Source organism: Ambystoma mexicanum, chromosome 11, assembly GCF_040938575.1.
Source record: "Ambystoma mexicanum isolate Mex_15411 chromosome 11, UKY_AmexF1_1, whole genome shotgun sequence".
NCBI classification, from domain to species: domain Eukaryota; kingdom Metazoa; phylum Chordata; class Amphibia; order Caudata; family Ambystomatidae; genus Ambystoma; species Ambystoma mexicanum.
The window spans coordinates 1,267,783,037-1,267,802,885 of NC_090934.1; the positions used below are offsets into that span (position 1 = coordinate 1,267,783,037).

At 41.0% G+C, this 19,849-nt stretch overlaps 1 long non-coding RNA gene across 1 annotated transcript; it reads right to left on the minus strand.

Moving 5' to 3' along the window:
- Window positions 1-476: 476 nt before the first annotated feature.
- On the minus strand, window positions 477-19,576 carry LOC138504313 (uncharacterized). The gene is made up of 2 exons (XR_011279821.1): window positions 19,467-19,576; window positions 477-13,894 (listed from the first exon to the last, which is right to left on the minus strand). It is a non-coding gene; the product is annotated as an uncharacterized lncRNA (long non-coding RNA).
- Between the last annotated feature and the right edge of the window lie 273 nt (window positions 19,577-19,849).

Here is a 19,849-nt window from a genome sequence, read left to right on the forward strand (position 1 = left end):
GAGGAGACAGGGAAAGATTGTTGCGACAACAAGAAACGAGATATATTGTACATTACAAAACTAAAAACCCTGTGGGACATAATGTGGACGAAGTGTTATATACCTTTTTTGGAGTGTAACAATGTGAAAGAACTATGTCAGATAGCTCGTTCCCCATAACCTGGTAAAATACAGTGCTTTATGTACACAAGAAAGTTCCCTTAGCCACCAAGTTTGTTTGTTTGTTTATTTATTTAGTATAGCGCGCAAAACCCAGAGGTAACAGGGCGCAACAGAGGTCAGGAAGATAGGATTACATAAAAACTTGGTTACAGAATAAGATAGGCATGAGAAAAAGAGCATTACATTTACAGTTACATTGTGTGGGATGTGCATATATACATATAATTGAGCGAAAGCTTACAAATTTACATAATTAGTGTGGAACAATCATATAAGATGTAAACACAGGGGTATAAAAAAGACAAAAAAGACTATGGGATTCAGTATTTTACTGTTGATATACATAACAATGCTGTGTTAATTCTTTTTAGGTTTCAAAATATTTTGTAATATTTTGCTGTTAGTAGGTTCCTTTTTTTTCTTTTTCTAATTCTTTCTTCATACTTTCTTCAACATAAGTTACGTGTTTTTAAAGAGTTGTCCACCTCAAACTTGCACGATTAGACATGATATCAAATCCATAGGGCCAATATTTGCAAATTATTATTGTTTTGAGTATTTAATGAACCAAGCTGGAGACACCCTTTGAAAAACCAATGGGGGCAGTGCAATACTAACGCATTTATACTTTTATAGTTGGAACATGCAAAAGGTACTTAACATTTTATTATAAAAAACATTATGTAATATGTATTGGGATTTCTTATATACATACCATGGTATTAAGTACGGTATTTTAAAGACATCATGCAACAATTGATCACATGTTTTGAGTGGCAACCCAATGGGCATGGCAGAGTAGTTAAAAAGCAATTCGCACTTTATCTGAATAGGCAGTATGCACTGTATTATGTGTGAAAGAGACATTTTTGTCAAATCATGTATTGAGATAAATTAAAACATTGGGCACTTTAGAAGGAGAAGCACTATGCACCTTATATTTAGTGAGAAAGGCAGATGAGTGAGAAAAAGACCTCTGTACGAATTATTCTAACTGTCTTACCATGTGAAAGGGCATTTGTAATTTTATAAGAAGACGCACTATGCACCTTATACTTAGTGAGAAAGGTCAAGCATTTATAAAAAGACCTAAGCCATAAGTATACAAACAGTCCCACTATGTGAAAAGGCTATTAACACTCTATTTGAATAGGCACTATGCACTTAATTTTGTGGAAGGGATGTAGTATGTACCACATATAATTGCACATAGGACTGAATATAAGCACTAGGCACTTTGTGAGGAGAGGCATTATGTACCTTATAACGAATAAGAAAGGCACTAGGCACTTTATACCTAATAATTGTGGAATGTATATACACTAGAATCCATAGAGCTCGAACAAAATTGTCAGTCGACAACACGCAGAATGAATGGAATGTTCGGTATGTCAGTCTGCAATAGAATTACATATTAATGTGAATGATGCATTGAAGCTGTAATGACCAGAGTATGTGTCTGTGTGTGTGTGTAATTATAATACCAACATATTACCCTCATTGGTATTGATCCACAAAGTTATGGTAATAGTGCACTTATAGGTCTGGCAAAACGGTGCTTAGAATTACAATTGTAAATCTAGCACGATTACAACAGCTAGTTATTCCTATTTGGGATGAACGTAATGCTTGGGATGCTAGTATGTATTCAAAACATATGCAAAGTGCAAAATACATATCAGTCAAAATTCCCAGTGTGTGTGTAATTCCAATAACAATATACTGCAAACACAGACACTATTTGACAAAATGTTGGTAATAGTGCACCTAAATGCTTGATGATACAGTGCTTACAATTACAAATGCAGATTGATAACCTGTGGGGCAAAATGGTTGCAAATTGATAGATTCTTGTGATAACAAACACTATATTCAGCACACAAAATGTAACACTAAGATTCTAAGACAAATATGGCAGTCCACGTTTGAAGGTCCAAAGATAACAAACAAAAACAGAGGACTAATTCACTCTGGAGAAAAGGCGGCCCACTTTTTATGTCTATTGTGTAACACATGTGTATGTATAAATCAGGTGGGATAGCGAGGGCGAAATAATGTGACCAAGCAATTAGTAAGTTGCCAAACATATCGTTTTTTGCCTCTGCCCACCGTTACTGGTTCGGAGCTAAATTGGGGAATTTTAAAATTGTGTTTTTTCAAATAAAGAGGATATTTTAAAACCAATGTTGTGGATGCTGGTGATGTTTTTGGGACAAAGAACTGCGAAGCCTTAGGATTTTCCTAACTGTGAGTGCGACTCAGACTTTTCACACACTGGTAAAAAATTTGGATATATATATATAAACAAATTTGGCAATTAATCAAATATACAATTTGTAATTCCTGGCTGTCATTTGTCACAAAACATTTGACATTATTTAAGGCACACTTGCACATAGAACAACTCATGAACTTGTAAAAAGCCCTCACTTAAGAACAGAGGTCAAACTGGTCTGTACTTCCTGTTTCCATGTTTGCATAAAGTTTGGACTGAGTTTGGATTTTAAAGTTGAAGCTTTAGTGAACCCGAATTCTGGCTTGTCTGAGAGGTAATTTCTCAGTTCTTCATCGAAATAATAAAAATGTGCCAGTGTTTTCTGAACATTTTAACTACCTCATTGTTGTCTCTGCATTATTGCTTGATCATCCTAGTCTTATTGGTCTCATTGGTAGGTTTTTCTTTAGGACTGAGCGATATATTTCTATCAACATTGTCTGCTTGCTTTTTTGCCTCTTGAATGCATTTTCTGGAATAGACACCATTTACGAATCATGGTTGAGTCTTCCTGACAACATGTGTCTAGACCGCAGTTTCTTTTTACAGGTATAAATTCCCCTTTGGGGATATTGATGATCACACTCTTTTTGTGACAGCAATGCAATGTCGCATTAACCTCAGTTGTTTTCCAGTAGATACTTGTGCATATTGAATCATCAATTATGTCAATATTTAGATCCAGAAAGGTAATATGAGTTCTGCTAATCTCTAACGTCAATTAAATCCCTGAGTTATTATTGTAGAGATAGTTATGAAATGTGATCAGTTCTCCCTAAGTACCATTCCATACGAGTTACATGTCATCTATGTATCTTGGCCAAATTTAGCATTTGCTAATGGCATCGGGGAAGGTGAAAACATGTGTGTGTTCATAAACCCCCATGAATCGGTTGGCCAGGGGGCTAAAATGGCCCCCATGGCCACTCCATTTGTCAGTTTCTATAGATTTTCATTAAATAGAAAGATATTGTGTTCCAAAGTGAACTCAAGAAATGTTTTAATTTCTCTTTGAAGCAGAAAGGAGGCAGAGTTGTCATTGAAGAAGTGCTCAATAGCTGTTAAAGCTATCTTATGGTCTATCAAAGTATACAAAACCTCAATGTCCACAGTGGCTAAAAAAAAGCCTGTATCCCAATTTGACATGATTTAAAATATCTAGGACCTGCAGAGTTTGTAAACCTCACAGAGAGTATGTCGACTTTTGAGAACTAAGCCAACCCTTCCCACTGACAATTGATCCTACCTCCGGTAGGGTTTCAAAGATCCTATGCATCTTGGGAAGAAAGTATATTTGGATGCTCTGAGATGTGGAAAGCTTTTTCCTCATCGGTTAAGAGTTGTCTGATACCATTTTATTATGAGTTCATTGTATTCAGTGATTGAGCGTTAAATAAACTCATAGTTCGTTTTTTAGTAGCAATTGGGAATGGGTAGGTGTCTCTCTCCCAGTTTGATGTGACCTAGTTTCTCCAGAATTACAATATTGCCCCCTTTGTCCGCTTCCTTGATTATAATATCATATATCTGACGTCTTAAGAGTGCCTTGTATTAATCATAGTTAAGATTGAAAGGTAATCTGCTTGACTTAGTGAGCTTGCTGTCTGATAATTTGTTTTTCTCCTTGATTACTGCTGTAAGAAACATGTCTATCAGACTATTCTGTTGTGATGGCGGAACAAATTTAGATGCTCGTTTAAGATTCGTATCAATCATGACTGTACTCTCAATTCCGAGTTCTTGAACCAACGGCTTGGGGATCACCGGAGTTCCCCTTCTAGAGACATTAACAAAAGTGCATTATTGATGTCTTTTATTGTAAGTGTGATGATTCCAGGATGAAATCTAGGATTAGTTTGTCTCCAACTAGCATTATGGAAAGTACAATTCAATTTTAATTTCCTTAATTTTTTATTCTCAATTTGTATGTTGGTCATGTCACAATCAGTATTCTGTGCAAAGGAAAGACCTTTATTGAGAACGTGTAAGTCGTGTTCGTCAAAATCCTGTTTAGATAGATTCTTGACTATATTCACCTCCTGTCCTGCCTGGCAAATTTCCTTTCTCTCCTTGATTCTGGTCACGTTCTTATCTCTTCTTCTGCCCCTATTTGGTCCTCTCTTTCCTGTGTAATCTTTCTTTTAGTTTCAATATCCGTGTGTGGCAGTTCTTGGAACCATACTTGTTTTGGTATAGGGCTATTGCCTTTGCAATATCTCTTCATCAGGTCAAAAAAATGCCTTTTTATAGGTTCTGTTGTGGTAGTCTGGTTGTTGGTTGGTCTATCATTATCGCTGTCTGCATCTGAAATGGCTGGTGAAGTTCCTGATGTACTGTCCCTTGATGTGCTATCACTTGTTTCATCATACTTAGGTTGTAAAGTATATACCCTGTCAAGACGCTTGTCTTTATTGTCTTGTGACACCTTTCTCGCTTTGCTCAGTTTCATATCATCCTGATGCCTTTTGACTATTTTGTTGCAGGTTTTGACATTTTTGTGTTTCGTCATTTCTTGGGCCTCCATTTCTTGTATATCTTTCTCTACAATTTCTGTCCCCTTTTCCCCTCTTTTGTGCTCTCTGTGTGTTCGATTAGAAGTTCTATCATGTTCTTAGTAGACTCAGACCTTGCTGAGCAATGGGAACTTAATTGAAACTCTAGTTCTATTTTATTGAAATTAGGAAAGGTATTTACACAACCAACAGCATAGTGCTGTTTTGGTACCCTTGCCCTCACAAAGCAGATGATTGAGGTTTTTGGGCTAACATGTTGTCACTGGTGCCCCTTCACTGGTGGTGGTATCCTTTTCAGCTGTTTGTCATTTCCTTTTATTGTAGTTCCAACCCTTCAAGTCTGACTCGTCTGTAGATGAGGCAAATATTGTAATAAGCCCATCATTTCCAATATCTATTGAAATGGGGCTATTGGACATCAATGTGTTTCCTCAAACCGGGTTGCAGGTCCTCCCAAGTTTCCAATTTTGATCTCTTCACTTTTTAACTAATAAGTGGGTGTGTGAGTCCATCAATTTTACGACTCCCTTGGATGCCAGGCAGTACATTTCTGAATAACAGTAGACTATGTAAGTACTGCATGATTACCCTATGACTGGGCACGTAGTCCATCACGGTTGACTGGATTACATCTATGAGATAAGAACGGGTGTTCACACATCACAAAAAGAAGCAACTGATGGAAAATAATTGTATCACATGCTTTGCTCTGATATAGAAACAACTTCTTCTTCACATCAAGCACTGCAAACATTTGTGAGAAGGAAGAGCAGAATCATTGCAGTTAAAGAGTGAGGATAGACAGCACTGGAGGTACAATCCAGTTCGGAAGTGTTGATGAACACTCTGAAAGCTGAAGCAGGGAGTGGTACAGACAGGCAGACACGCTGTACACATTCGCACAATCCAAGAGCTACTCTCTCCCAGAGATCAGTTACAAATTGCCAGTGGTTGGATTCTGTGATTCCCCTCATGCCAAACTCCAAATAAGTGATAATCATCACGCTAAAGTTAAATCGTGTTGGATTCCAAGAAAAGGTGCAGAGATTAGAAAGCCCTTATCGCAGGCCCTGGCGAATAAACCTCTTGCCACGAGGGTGCATTTAAATTGTTTCATTAAAATGTTCCCTGAGCAGCTATCACGATCTGTAAGATGCCCTCTCACTGTGAATCGCACTCAACAACCAGCTGCCTCCCAGAGCCGCTCGGCTCAATTAGCAGTGAAGGGTTTGGGGCTTTTCTCTTGCATTGAGAGCGAGATCTCATCTGCAGCATGCTTCTTGTCCATTTCCTGGACAAGGGATGGGCTATGCAGCTGAAGAAAGGCAATTGTGCTGGCTGAATGTGGGTTGTGTGCAGCTGGGGAGTGCTAGCATCTGTCTGTGCACGTGCGTAGGCGTAGCGCGCTGTCTCTGCGAATGATTGTAGCTTGTGGAATGCAGGTGAATGCAGTTTCTAGAGCTCTTTTTTGAGCTTTCCATGACTGCCGATGGAATACCGATTAGGGAGAAGGGTGGAGCTTTCACGATGGAAAGGTGTGCTTCTTTATGAGGTTTTTCTTTGTGTCTCCAAGATTTTAAGGACCCGGCCCACGTCCAGTTCCTAAATCTTTTTTGGGACCGCTTGTATCATGGGGGCGAGGATGCGCGTGGGGCTGCAGGAAATCCGGTGTCTACAGTGCTGTCGTTTTCAGGTCCATTTATTGACCTGAAGTGCACTTAGGTAATAAAGCAAATACAAACCCTGTGGTGGTGGTGGTGATGATAATATTATTGTTACTATAGGTAGTAGTGGGATGGTGTGTATTGCTTTGTGGCAGATTCCTCCTGCTTCTAAGCACTGCACTAATTACTGTCAATAGCTTATCAGCTTCAAAGCTAATGCAATGTCACTTCCTGTTATATCGTTGTGGGGGTCAGGGATGTGACCTCTACTACTGCTCTGATTTTGCTGAAATTTCTCCACGGTTCTGTTTCTGTTCCTTCCAGTCTGGTGCGATATTAACCGAGGCTGTGGTCCTATCCTGCTGGAATTGGTCCACTGGCCAAGTTAAGGGCACAAGCAATGGAAGGCTCCCTTGATGCTGGCAGCAGTGCCGTTCCAAGCATGGTTGGCCACCTGCGAGGTTAGGATCACCAATAGCACCATACTGGTGCTAAAGGTTAAAACAAATGTTTAAAAAATGAAAAAATGTCATTCCGGCAATGTATCAGTTCGAGGGAGTCCTTTCTCAGTCTTGATTGGCATGTCTCAGTACCAAATGTAAGTTCATTTTTCTTTTAACATTTGTTTTTGCCTTTAACATCTGTGGATGCTTTTTTGCAGGTGCTGAATGCGAAGTGGGTGGCTGGAGGGAGTAAGTGAGGTACAGGGTGAGCAAAGCATCGCACTTGAGAAATGTGTGCTTATACCCGTGATTGCAGCCTGCATTCCGTGCTTCCTGATTGGCTAGTTCCCCGACTCATGGTGTTAATGAGCTTTGTCATGCTATGATTCATGGAGTTGAGGGCGGCGTCGTTTCGTGTGCCATTTAGTAGTGCATTGCAGCCAGGTGGCCACCTTATTATTTTCCAGGGGGGTGCCCAGATAGAGGGAAGTGACATCACCAATATCAACACATTTGCACTTAGCCTCCAAGTTGGTGAAAAGGGTGCTCAGAACAGTAGAAACATTGGCTAGCATGTACTGCATATGCAAATGTCAAGTCAGGAGAGGCAAGCCTTCCAATAAGCCATCACTGCCCCTACACCACCCCTCTATAATCATCCAGCTTGTAGCAGCCCTCAAAAGGCGGAGCAACACGGCTAGGATGGGAGAATGAGAGAACAACATGTTCGCTAAACAGAAGGTACAGCTGCATGAGGGAGTACCACCCACCACCACCACCAAAAGGCATTCCCAATTCAAGGGAAAACAAGAACAAGTAAAGACCTTTCCTGATGAAATGGACAATGGTCCTTTGTCATGATCTACATGATACATTGCATACCAGGGGATAACCTTATCCCCAAAGATGGTCTAAATGTCCGCCTGAAGCGATGGCACGTTTCACTAGACCGTATTGCTGTATCAGAAGGAAGGTTCTGGAAAAGGTTGGGTCACTGCACTCTAGTGCAAGAAAAACTGCTAACCCTGAGATCCAGGCATGCTTACTACTGGACAGCAAGATTGTTTTGGGTCCACCTTCTGTGCGAATACATGCATTATGCATTATGCATATTACCTTTTTGTTGTGTGTGTGATAAACATTAGATGCTATCAGTAGCTTCCCTACAGTTTTAGCAAACCACTTGCATTATAGTGGCTTTTATACTCAACTAGAAAAACATTAAAAATGCTCTCACTCTTGTTTAATATTTATGTATATTAACTTGTAGAGATAATGTGTGAGCATTAAATGTAGCATATTAAACAATACACAGTTCCTAATATTAGCAACAAAGTAAGTGAGTCAGTACCCAGCATCGCACCCTTCTATTTACTTGTAAAATATTTAAACTACCAAGCCAGGAGAACAGGTGAGCTGAAACTCTGGATAACCCATTGGGTGGAGTGGGTTAAATATTCCATGTCTTCTACTGGCATCTTACTAAAAACAAACCTAAGGCCATCTACAGCCACAGGGCAAAAATATACGTTGAAAACAAAATAGGTCCAACTCCTATTTCTGCCATAACATGGCATATAATACAATTTATGTCATTGAGAGGGAAGGAAGCGGACACTTATGGCCAGATTCGCAAAAAGTAGTGCAAATGAATGGAACACAGAAAATGTGCTAATTTAATTTGCGCTGTTTGCGTAAATGTGCATGCCACCTTGTTCTGAAAGGTGGCCTGCCCATTTCAGGAAGGGCTGAACAGTGGCACAAAGATACGCTCTCCAGAACTCTTGTATTTATTGGGATCTGAAACACTCTTACGACATTAATGTTTGACAAGCTCCCAGAAACCAAACAATGTTGGGAGCGCACCCCTGACACTGGCCTGTGCAAAAGGGCAGGACAGCAACTGTCTCTGAAAAAAGAGCTGGCTCTGTGGAATGCTTGGTAAAAGCAAACCAAAGAACATTTCCATCCCTTTTTGGGGATAGAAAGGCAAGTGTGAACGCTGTGGTTTAAAACATGGTTGTCGGACAAAGAAGAAATCAGTGTGGAAAGGGGTGATACGGGTCATCTTTTTCAATGAGCTCATTCAGATGCGCTTTGACAATGGGCCTGCTCATGTTTTTCGCACACGTCATCAGATGTGTAGGCAGACCTCATCGCTCGTGTCAAAAAAAGTTTTGAAAACATCAAGATTTATAGAATAGTAAGCACATTGAGATTTGTAAAAACAAGATGGTGGTCCAGCACATTGACAAAATAGGGAAACTAAGCTGCTTAAAAATGGCACTCTTGAGAAAGCCACAAACGAGGAATTGGAAACACCACTGGTCCAATGTTTTCATTGAAGCACCTTCCCCATGCAAAAATAATTTTGATGAACAGCAGTTTTTTTAATACAATCATCTGCAATGGCTTCAACATCCAGATGTGCAGCTTCATCTTTGCGCCCATGGAGGAAAGGCAACAGCATTGAATCTAGCTTGTCCCATTGTAGCTCTCAGATGAGTCTTGATGCGCCGAAGGCAATAGAATGAACGCTCCGGAGAACATGCCTTACCCGCACTGTGCTGATAGATTGTTAACAGCTTGGTACTGCAATGCTACTCTTGCACCCATTCATAACCGGACAACCTGACTCACAACAGTCTCCTCATGTTTGATAACTGTGGATTGCCATTCATTGTATTCATGTCTACCTTTATCTGAGGGGCGGCTCCTCTCTGCCATTCATGCCTCTGCTAATGCTACAATTATTTTGGCCCAGTGTTAATTCTGCTTGCTGACTTGTGCATCTGGCGGCACATCCTATTGTAACTAGACCAGCACGAGCCCTGTTTGCCTCTCTGATTAGTACACTGTATGTTTCTTACTGCTCCGTTGCCCTTATGCTGCTTAGTACAACGCTGTGGTGCCCTTCACTAGACATAGCCCTAGCTCCGTTGTGCCTTTCACTAGACATAGCCCTAGCACTGTTGCGCCCATACCACCTGCGCTTGCAGCATAATCGCCAAGTCCTTAACCTGTTCTGACAACCATAACGCAGTAGCTAATCAACATTAGTGCATGATTGAGAGTGCATTAATCAGTTTGGCAGCATATATCCTCTGCCACATGGCAGACCCTGCCCTTGGCACCTCCTAGACTAGCCAGAAACGTGTGGAACGTAACAGCTCATAAGCTACTCTGACTTCTCCAACCCTCACCAACTCCTCCACCTTCAATGATGACCCAACCATTCTTGTCGACCTCTACATTGCCACAATACTCAATGCTATCAATAGGATTGCACCACAAAAAAATCAAAAAGCTAAAGCTCGTTCACACCTGAACACTTGGTTCACCCCGCACCTAAGAATCCTGCGTAAAAACAAAAGAGCCGCCGAAACCATTTGGAAAAACCTCCCTTCAACATCCAACAAAGATAACTTTACTATAGCCTCTTCTACCTACAAATAAGCATTCTTCCTAGCAAAATGTGATTCCTACGACCAGATCACTAAAGCTAAATCCAATACGAAAGAACTTTTTAGCAGACTCGGAGAGCTAGAATCTCCTACTGCACCACCCAACTCCTGTACCAAAGACCTCACATGTTACAATAATATTTATAAAGCTATCTCCGACAAAATTGAGCTTCTCCAAACTAAAATGGAGACCAGAAAAACTTATCTTGTCACTAACTTAACCCCAACAGACAACTCAAATACTGTTACCTGAGCAATAGGACCTGTTCAAATTCTCCCCCCTTGGCACTAAGGAAGTCGAGGATATAATTCTAAGCCTAAAACCATCCAGATGTCTGGGTGATGTCTGCCCAGCAACAATTGTCAGAGACAGCAAAGGATCTTGCACCCTTTATCACTTCGCTAATAAATGCCTCCTTTTGCAACCATTACCTAACAATCTGAAGGATGCCTGGGTCCTGCTACTTTTAAAGAAACCCTCCCTGGACCTGAATACCCCGACGAATTATAGACCAATCACCACAGTGCCATTCCTCCTAAAAATTCTGGACAGAGCTGCCTACCTACAGATTCAGCATCACCTGGAAAGTAAAAACCTACTAGGGCTCTGTAAATCAGGCTTCCGACCAAGGCATGGCACGGAAACAGCTCTGATAGATCTTGTAACACAAATAGAAACTATAAAAGACAAAGGCAACCTTGTCCTCCTCTGTTACTTACTCTATCAGCTGCCTTTGACTTAGTAGACCACAAAACTCTCTGTAACCACCTTTCATCAGCGGCCCACTTCTCCGATGATGATATCTCCTGGACTTGGTCATTCCTCAACAACAGAAACACCAGAGTGTTTGTTCCGATGGCATCTGCTACACCTGCTCCAGTCACATGTGGGGTCCCCAGGGTTCCTGCGTCTCCCCCACACTTTATAATATATTTACAAAGCCTCTATTCGATTACCTTGATCATTTGGGTGTCTCATATACGAATTAATCTGACGACACCCAAATTCTGTTTCCCATTACAGGCGACTACAATATAGACTCCAAATGCTTAAACGATATCTACCTAATCATTCAAGCTTGGATTGCTAAACACGGACTCTGTCTTAACGATGATAAGACAGAGTTACTCCGTGTAGGAACCAAAGCTAGTCTTAACAGATTGGACAAACAGTTTAACTCATTCATTATTGACGGCAATGACATTAAGGTATCGAAGGATGTAAAAACCTTAGGCATATACATTGACTCCTCTCTTTCTTTATCAAGACAAATCAACGCTACTGCCGCTACGACAGCCTACACCTGCAAGCTTATCAATGCTTGTAGGTCATTCCTAACCACAATTAACTGCATCAACCTAGCTAGGGTACTAGTCTTAACCAAACTAGACTCTGCAATGCCCTTTAGCTGGGCACTAGCCAATACAACCTTAAAGTTACAAACCTTTCAGAATGCGTTTAGAGCAGCGACTAACTTTCCCAGAGCACTCCACATCTCAGAGTTAAGACACAGCACTCGGTAGCTCTCAATCAATCAAATAATTAGATTCAAAACCTTATCTCCTGCCTTCAAATGCTTAAATAACCTAGCTCCTGTAAACCTCTGTGACCATTTCAAACTAAACTCCTCCGATCGACCATCCAGATCCTCACAAGCCAACTGCCTTATCACCCCCAGGTTCAAGCTCCAAAAGGCTGGAGGCAGAAGTTTCCCCGTACTAGCAGCTAAAACCTGGAACACTTTACCCCCAACCCTCAGAACTGAACCAACCTTCCACAATTTCAGAAATAATTTCAAAACCTGGCTCATTGTGGACGGGGACTAACAACTAGTACCTAACCTCAGCTTCTTCCCAGCAACTAAATAGACAACCTTTACTTGCTCCCACCCTACCATATAACTTAAGCTTTGAATGCCTGCTGCATATCTGTTATAATGACTGCTTTGCTAATCACATTCTGCACATTACCCTGCCAATGTCATATGTAAATATTGCCATATGTAAATACTGCTATATGTAATTGCAAATATATACTATGTAACTGTAAATACCTCTTTTCCTATGTACCTGTAAGAAATGTGCCCATATTCCTATATAAATAAACAAAATGCAATGCAATACAATACAATACAATACAGGGATAGTTATTGCAATTTGAAGTGATCGTGCCAGTTCTGGGAACCAACTGCACATAGGATGACCCTTTCCCCTTGAAACAAGTCAAAGGCATCCTGAAAACACATAACTTGAGTAATCTCGCTGTATAAGTTCAAGGGACATATTTCTGTGTAGCTCTAGATTGAATTCATGGAAGTCAGTCTTGTAAAAATTCATGACATAGTCACTGATGGTGTTACCCGTAACAAATGTTTCTATGTTAACCATATTGTCACATGCCGTTGTACTGAAGCGTTCTGACGAAGCTACCAGGTCCATGAGTTCATAATAGCCTGGTCTATAGAGGTCTTTGGGAGGCTGGAAAATATGGGGAGCTGACCCTTCATCCAGGCATCGTGGGATTTTCCTGATCCTTCATCCAGGCGTCGTGGGATTTTCCTGGCCCTTCATCCAGGCATCGTGAGATTTTCCCGACCCTTCTTTGCACAAAATGTTCTTCTATTACCACATCTAAATCATCGGCCGCTAATGTGGTTTTTGAGAAGAAGTCTTCAAATCCCTCGCCAAGTTGTGCAATTAGCGTCTTAAGGTTTAACCATAACCGATACCTCATGGAATCTTAAGTTGAGCTTCTGTAGTGCAGTGTTCACTGTTTCAACATGGGAAATAGCATGTAATGAAGATGAAGACCTTGAAAGGTTTCAAATATATGGTGCTGTAAGTGGAAACGATGAGCTGTTGCTCCAGTTTCATTGTGGCCACTGGCTACATGTCCCAGAAATTCTATTAAATTTCTGTAGTTGGCGAGCACTTTCTTCAAATATTGTGCTTGAACAGTCATTGGGTAGGCAAAAATGGAAGCAGTTCGACACTCTCTTCCTCTTGACAACGCTCAAAACAACCAAGGTATTTTGGAGAATTTCAAATGAACCCAATCCAGTCCCTTACAAAAAACTATAGATTCTTGAACTTCTCAATGCCCATAGCTACATCCTGAACTACAAAGTTCAGATTGTGTGTCCACCTCCTGCACCAATGCCTGTAAACCATGTCGATGGCCAGCCATATTAGTAGTACCATCATACACAGTCCCCGAAAGTTTTTCATTTTTAATAGCAAATTCTCAGGAGAACATCTTTTAAAATGGCAAACAAAGTTTGTGCAAGTCAAGAAACCGCCACGTTACGCTCCTCTTTTGCAGCACGAAAGACTAGAGAGTCCTCCTCTTTTACTGACACTTCAGCAGTCTCATCTAAAATAGAAAAGAAATTCGCATCAGGAATCTCAACAGGCCACAGAGAAAATTATGTGGCATAATTGGCAGCTTTTCTTTTAATATGTCATGAGACATCCATTTGTACTCTGTTCTTTGAAGCCAGGTTTGCAGTTCTGGGACACATCTAGCACGAAGTGACATAATTGCCTTCAGATTAAACTCCTCAACTGTATGGCCCCGAATTGCAATACCTTGTGGACCCAAAGCCAACATTGTTGTCAAGAAATTCATCAGCACCCTTGAGTTCTGCATCTGCTTGAGGAGTCCCACTGATAAAGCTGCAGCAACGTTTGTACCTCTTAACAGGTGGTAGTGCCATTGCAGCTGCCTGATGAAGATTTGACTTCTAACGGCTGTTACATCTCTCGATGGCCTTCCTTAAATTGTTAAACCCATGTTTAATGAAGGCATTCCAGGCAACCTTAGCTGGCCCTCCTTTTGGCAATGGCATACCCCTTACATTTGCAGACTGGCATACTTATAGAGCATTTGTTTTTCAACAGATTCATCGTATGTAAGCAAATTATAGGTTTCTAACCATTTATTTTGGAAACTGCGGCCATGCTGGGACGTAAGACCTTGCACTTCGTTTATGTTTATGCAGCATACCTGTGTTACATTGCTGCTGCCAACCTCACTGACCATAGGTGCATCTGGTATATTTTGCACGCTTTGTACCTGACAACTGTAGAGCTTGAAATTGCTACAACTGCTTTGTTTGACACATGGAATAACACAAGAAATAGGGTCAGGCCAACCTATGTTTTATATGTCTGGGGTTTAAGGCTTATCAAAAACACATACACGTCACATATACCCCAATCTGAACTTTACATCATTTGAATTGATATCAATATACAGCCAAAGCAATTGAGCAACCTCTATATGTAATGCAAATGTTCATTGATTCATGTTTGAAAAGAAACACCATTATCAGATTTACACAGACATTGCAATATAACTACTTAAATTTATAAACATGTAGCCGGTTCTTTACATCGTAAGAGCGATTGCCCCTTACATAGGCAAACTCCCAATTTTACAGAGCACAACTTTACCAATCTCACATGCAAACGTCACATCTCATACACTCCATTCATACCTATACATCAAAAGAGTTAAAAAAAACAAGGATCTAATAGACATTTTGGTTTCCAGCACTACTCGAGTGTGCCAGTAATATTCAAAACCTCTTTGTTGTCTTCCAGCCGCCTGTGCCTCATGGACAATTTCCAGGAAATATACAGGACTGACTGGTTTGGTGATTGAATTGTTTTAAGACACATAAAAAGTCAAAAATCCTAGATGTTAGTTAACAAATTCTGTGAGATGTCTTTAATAACTCCTGACTCGAGTTTCAGGCTAGCAAGGGTGTCTGGCAAACGTGGGGACCAGCCCTCTTGAGGACAATGCAGATGTTTTGGAAAGAGTTTGTGTCTCCATTAATTGACCACAACCTGCAAAAAGGAACAAACTCATGTGTCTCAACCATTGACCATGTAATGTCCCCTTCACCTGAATAATTAAGTACAATTCATTCTTTTTCACTGCTTAATCTTGCTGTCTACCAATCATGATGTGGTGTGCTGTGCTCCCCCATGTCTCCTCAACCAACATGCCGGTGAGTGGTGCGTGAGCACTGTGGGAAGTGTTTAATCAAAGGAAAAATGCACTTACAATTCTGTAAAACGTGATACTACACGTTTAGACGTGGGAACCTATGCCCACTTTGAAAGTGAATCAAGTGCACGTCGGCATAGAAAACCATTGAATAACTGGGAATGATTATGCACCGCCTGTCAGGAAGAAATAGATTGTAATGTTCATTGTAATATTAAGGTAGGGGCACATGCCCAGAATTCAGCGTTAGTGACAGACTCATTGAAAATATACCTTAGTTATAGGATCCAGTCACAATACCGGACAAATGGCTACCTCCTGGGGACATGCAACAGTCGGCAAAACAAGCTCCCACTCCCTTCTTCTACTGTTGAATCAGGTACGACCTACCAAATTGGTCGTTGCCCTGACTGGAATTTACTGCGGCCATCTTAGAAGACTGCTTTGCAGTAAATAGGCCTCATGTGCGAGGCCGGACGAGGTTGCGCACTACCAGCTGCATGTTCCTCTGGTTGAAGTTCAGAGGTGCAGCTTCCTGCCTCGAGTGTGCAAATGATTATAGGAGTACTGCAAGCCCTTACCAGTTGCTCAATTAAGTGAGCAAAACAGACCACTCTAGACTGTCATTCAGGCCATGCACCTGTGTGCGTAGTCCCAATATCCAACATTGCTCTAATTTTAATAAAATGTTTGTTAGAGCAAAATCATTACTGTTGCCTTTCAGTTGATCAGGGACAGCCCACCTGATGTCATCTGCTGAATAATGCTTCTCTAAATCGTTTTGAACCAGGGGTGCAGTACGTGTTTCATTACGTATACAAGATCTGTGTTCCATAATGCAGATAACCACTTTCCTGCTGGCCATACCAATGTAAAGCAAATCGCAAGGACACTTGATAGTATTTATGATATTCTAGGACTGGCAGTTGGTGAAATTCCAAATCTACCACACAAGATAATCATGTGTGAACACTAAGGTATTGAGGGTGAAATGACACACACTGCACGTTCCACATGGGAAATGCCCCATAAAAGGACACCGTCCCTGAGTCCATGCTGCCTGTAAACTATTCTGAACCAAATCAACAAGTGAGGTAAGTAGTGCAGGAGTGTAGTAACTTGTCTCTGATGTTCTTGCCCCATCTCAAGACAAATATAGGGGGATCTTTAGTGTACCCAGTGCTGACTACCAAATTCCAATATTTGCAATAAGCTTTTTGATAGAAGTGGTGTGTTTAGAGAAAGTAGTGATGCACACTATTCGGTCCGACTCTTTCTGTCTATTCTTCGGGACCGATAGTGTGTCCCTATCAGTGAACCTCGCTCTTTTAGCTGATCTCTTAATTAAATTGCATGGGTAGCCTCTAGCTAGCAGTTTCTTCCCTAGAGTGGACGCATGATATTCATAGTCCTGCACTGATGAACAGTTGTGTCTGATATGGAAATATTGGCCGTACGGTAAGTTATCACTTAAGGCTCTGGGGTATTGGCTGGAGTATAACAGCAGAGGGTTACGATCCATTTCCTTGTGATGTAAAGCAGTGTATAGAGACCCCAACCAATTAAAGATCAAGAGATCTAAAAACAGCTGTGACTGTCGGTTTCATTGGTGCGTGAAGCTTAAATTGGGATTACATTGATTTAACCACACAAAAAATATGTCCAACCTCTTTGCTCTCCTGTCAGATGAAAAAAATATCATCTATCTAATGTCTCCAACTTTGTATGTGCATGGCATAAGGGTTGTTGTTAAAAATTGGACAGGTTGGCAAGACTGGAAGCAAAAGCAGCACCCATGTTGGTGCCATGTTTCTGGGAATACAGTTGATCCGAAAACTCAAAGTTATGACACAAAGTAATTTGAAGTAACTCCATAACGAAGTTGGTGGGAATGAGATGTGGACCAGGGTGGCTATTAAGCTTCTGTTCCACAATGTTACATGCCTCCATGTTTGTACATAATGCTGATAGATCAAGCATTACTAGGAAGTTGTTTACATCATCAAAAGGCAGCCCTTCAAACTCATTAAATAGCTGCCATTGGGCCTCATTACGACCCAGGCGGTAAGTTACCGCCTGGGCCGTGACTTTACCACCATGGCGTAAACTACGTTTACGCCATGGTGGTTGGCGGACTTACCGCCCCATTCCGAGGTCGGCGGGGCGGTAAGTCCCCAATCCCCATTTACCCTTCCCCATTCCCATTTTTGCCCCATAGGGCATAATGGGAGTGGGGAAGGCGTTAATTACGCCACCGTAAATTACGGTGGCGTAATTAACTCCATGGTCCCTTAGCGCCATGGATTTTAACACCTGCTAAAAGCAGGTGTTAAAAGCGCCATGGCGCTAAGGGACCTCGTAATTGGCGGTAAGGGGTCGGCGCAGCTAACGCTGGCGTTAACCCCTTACCGCCAGGGTCGTAATGAGGCCCATTGTGTCTTTCAAAAAAAGTAGGTGAGTTTTCTGCTAACTCATGAATCACTTGTTCAATATATTGGCCACATGGCTCCATCACTGACCCACACAAAGATACTATTGGTCTCCCTGGTGGATTTAGGGAGTCTTTGTGGATTTTAGGTGAAGCGTAGAGGGTCGGTATACAACAATCACGTGGAGTAAAAAATGTGGCCTCCTCTGGGGTCAGGAAGTCTTCTTCAATCTCAGTGGTACAGAGTGCTTGAAGTCTGATCATGAGATTGTCAGTTGGATCAACCGATATTTTGGTGTAGTGGCTGTCATTGGAAATCAATGCCTGTACCATTGTAATATAATGATTTCTGCCTAAGACATGGGACATCTGCTTTGCTTTAGCTGGGGTTATTCTAATAACACTCTCAATGATGGCTTTGGGGTTTCAGATGCGTCTCTTGCAGGGGACGTGGGTGAGCTGTCACTGCCAGGTATAATGTTTCAGAAAACATATAACTGGCATACAACTGCAAGAAAGAAAATGGGATACCGTTATTCATGCAAAGAGCATCTCTAAATGCAAGACAAGCCATTTTAATATCAAAATAGACTTACCCTGGTGACTTTGTTGAAGATATTTTTGGGATTCTTAAAAGGTGCACACCGTATGCCAGCAATATCAGAAAGTCTTTTCATGTGTTGATTATTTTTTTGAAAAGACAATGCACTTTTGTCTATTAGAAAAGGCCAATTGAATTAGAACTGCATATTTCACTATACCATACTGCCACTGCCTGTGTGTATTTTAATGATACCCCACTTTAAATGTTCACGAAATCAGGTCCCCAGTCCAAGATAAAGAGCTGGACTCCACATCTGCTCCTTCCGAATTAAAGTATATTGCTAGTGTGGACAATATGGCCAAATAAACACATTCACCATATGAAAGCCATTGTGAAACTGCTGCAAAAAACTGTTTACGTCAGTTAGCAAAATACAATCACCACTGCACTGCTTTCCAGTCAGATAGTGTTCAAGCCAATTTTCCAAGGCCTGGGGAATTGCAAATCCCAGGGTTGGCTCTGTGTGAAACACTCACATCACACTTGTCCTAACTGAGATCGATTGGGAAAGGGCAGAGGGGCCAACTTAATTTTCTCTAGTGAGGGGAGGGAGGGAGAGCAGAAATCCCCCTGCTCTGAATATAAGCAGGGAACTACCTAGATTAGAATGGTGCATTCTGGAACACATGTTTAAGAAGTATTTAGGGGCAAAATTCCAAAAGGCTACAGGTAGCACTGAACATATAACATCTCAGCTGCAAGTCAACAGTTACTCTACCTGCTGCACTACCTTTGCAGCATTCTGTTTCTTTGCACTCATTATGCATAATGAAAATCACTGCATAGCAGTGGTGCAAAGTACCTGCAATACAGGCCCGAGTTTAACTTTCCAGTCAAAGTGATGAGATTTTTTAGTTCACAGTAATGCTTTTACAAAAATATCTTCTTACACATACCTGTATCATTGCTGCTGTTTGATGTGTCTATACGTTTTCTTGTTGGGAAGCCATCAGAGCAACTTCTGTGTGCCAGTATAAAGCAGCTGGGTCTAGATAACAAGTGAAATCATTATCCGCCTGAAGATGGCTGCCTTTGGCGAAAATGAAAGGAAAGAAAACTGTATAAAAAGATAATATTGTCATTCTTTTTTTAGCTCTGTTTCATCTATAGCCTCAACAAAGCCATTTCCTATCCTTAAGTGTACAGTGTGTCTTTTGCAAGTGTGCATGGAATATCAAGCAGTGTGCAAATTGTATTGTATTTGTTATTTATATAGCGCCTTCTAATAATAATAATAATAATAATACCATTATCATGCATTGGTAGAATTCTAATATTA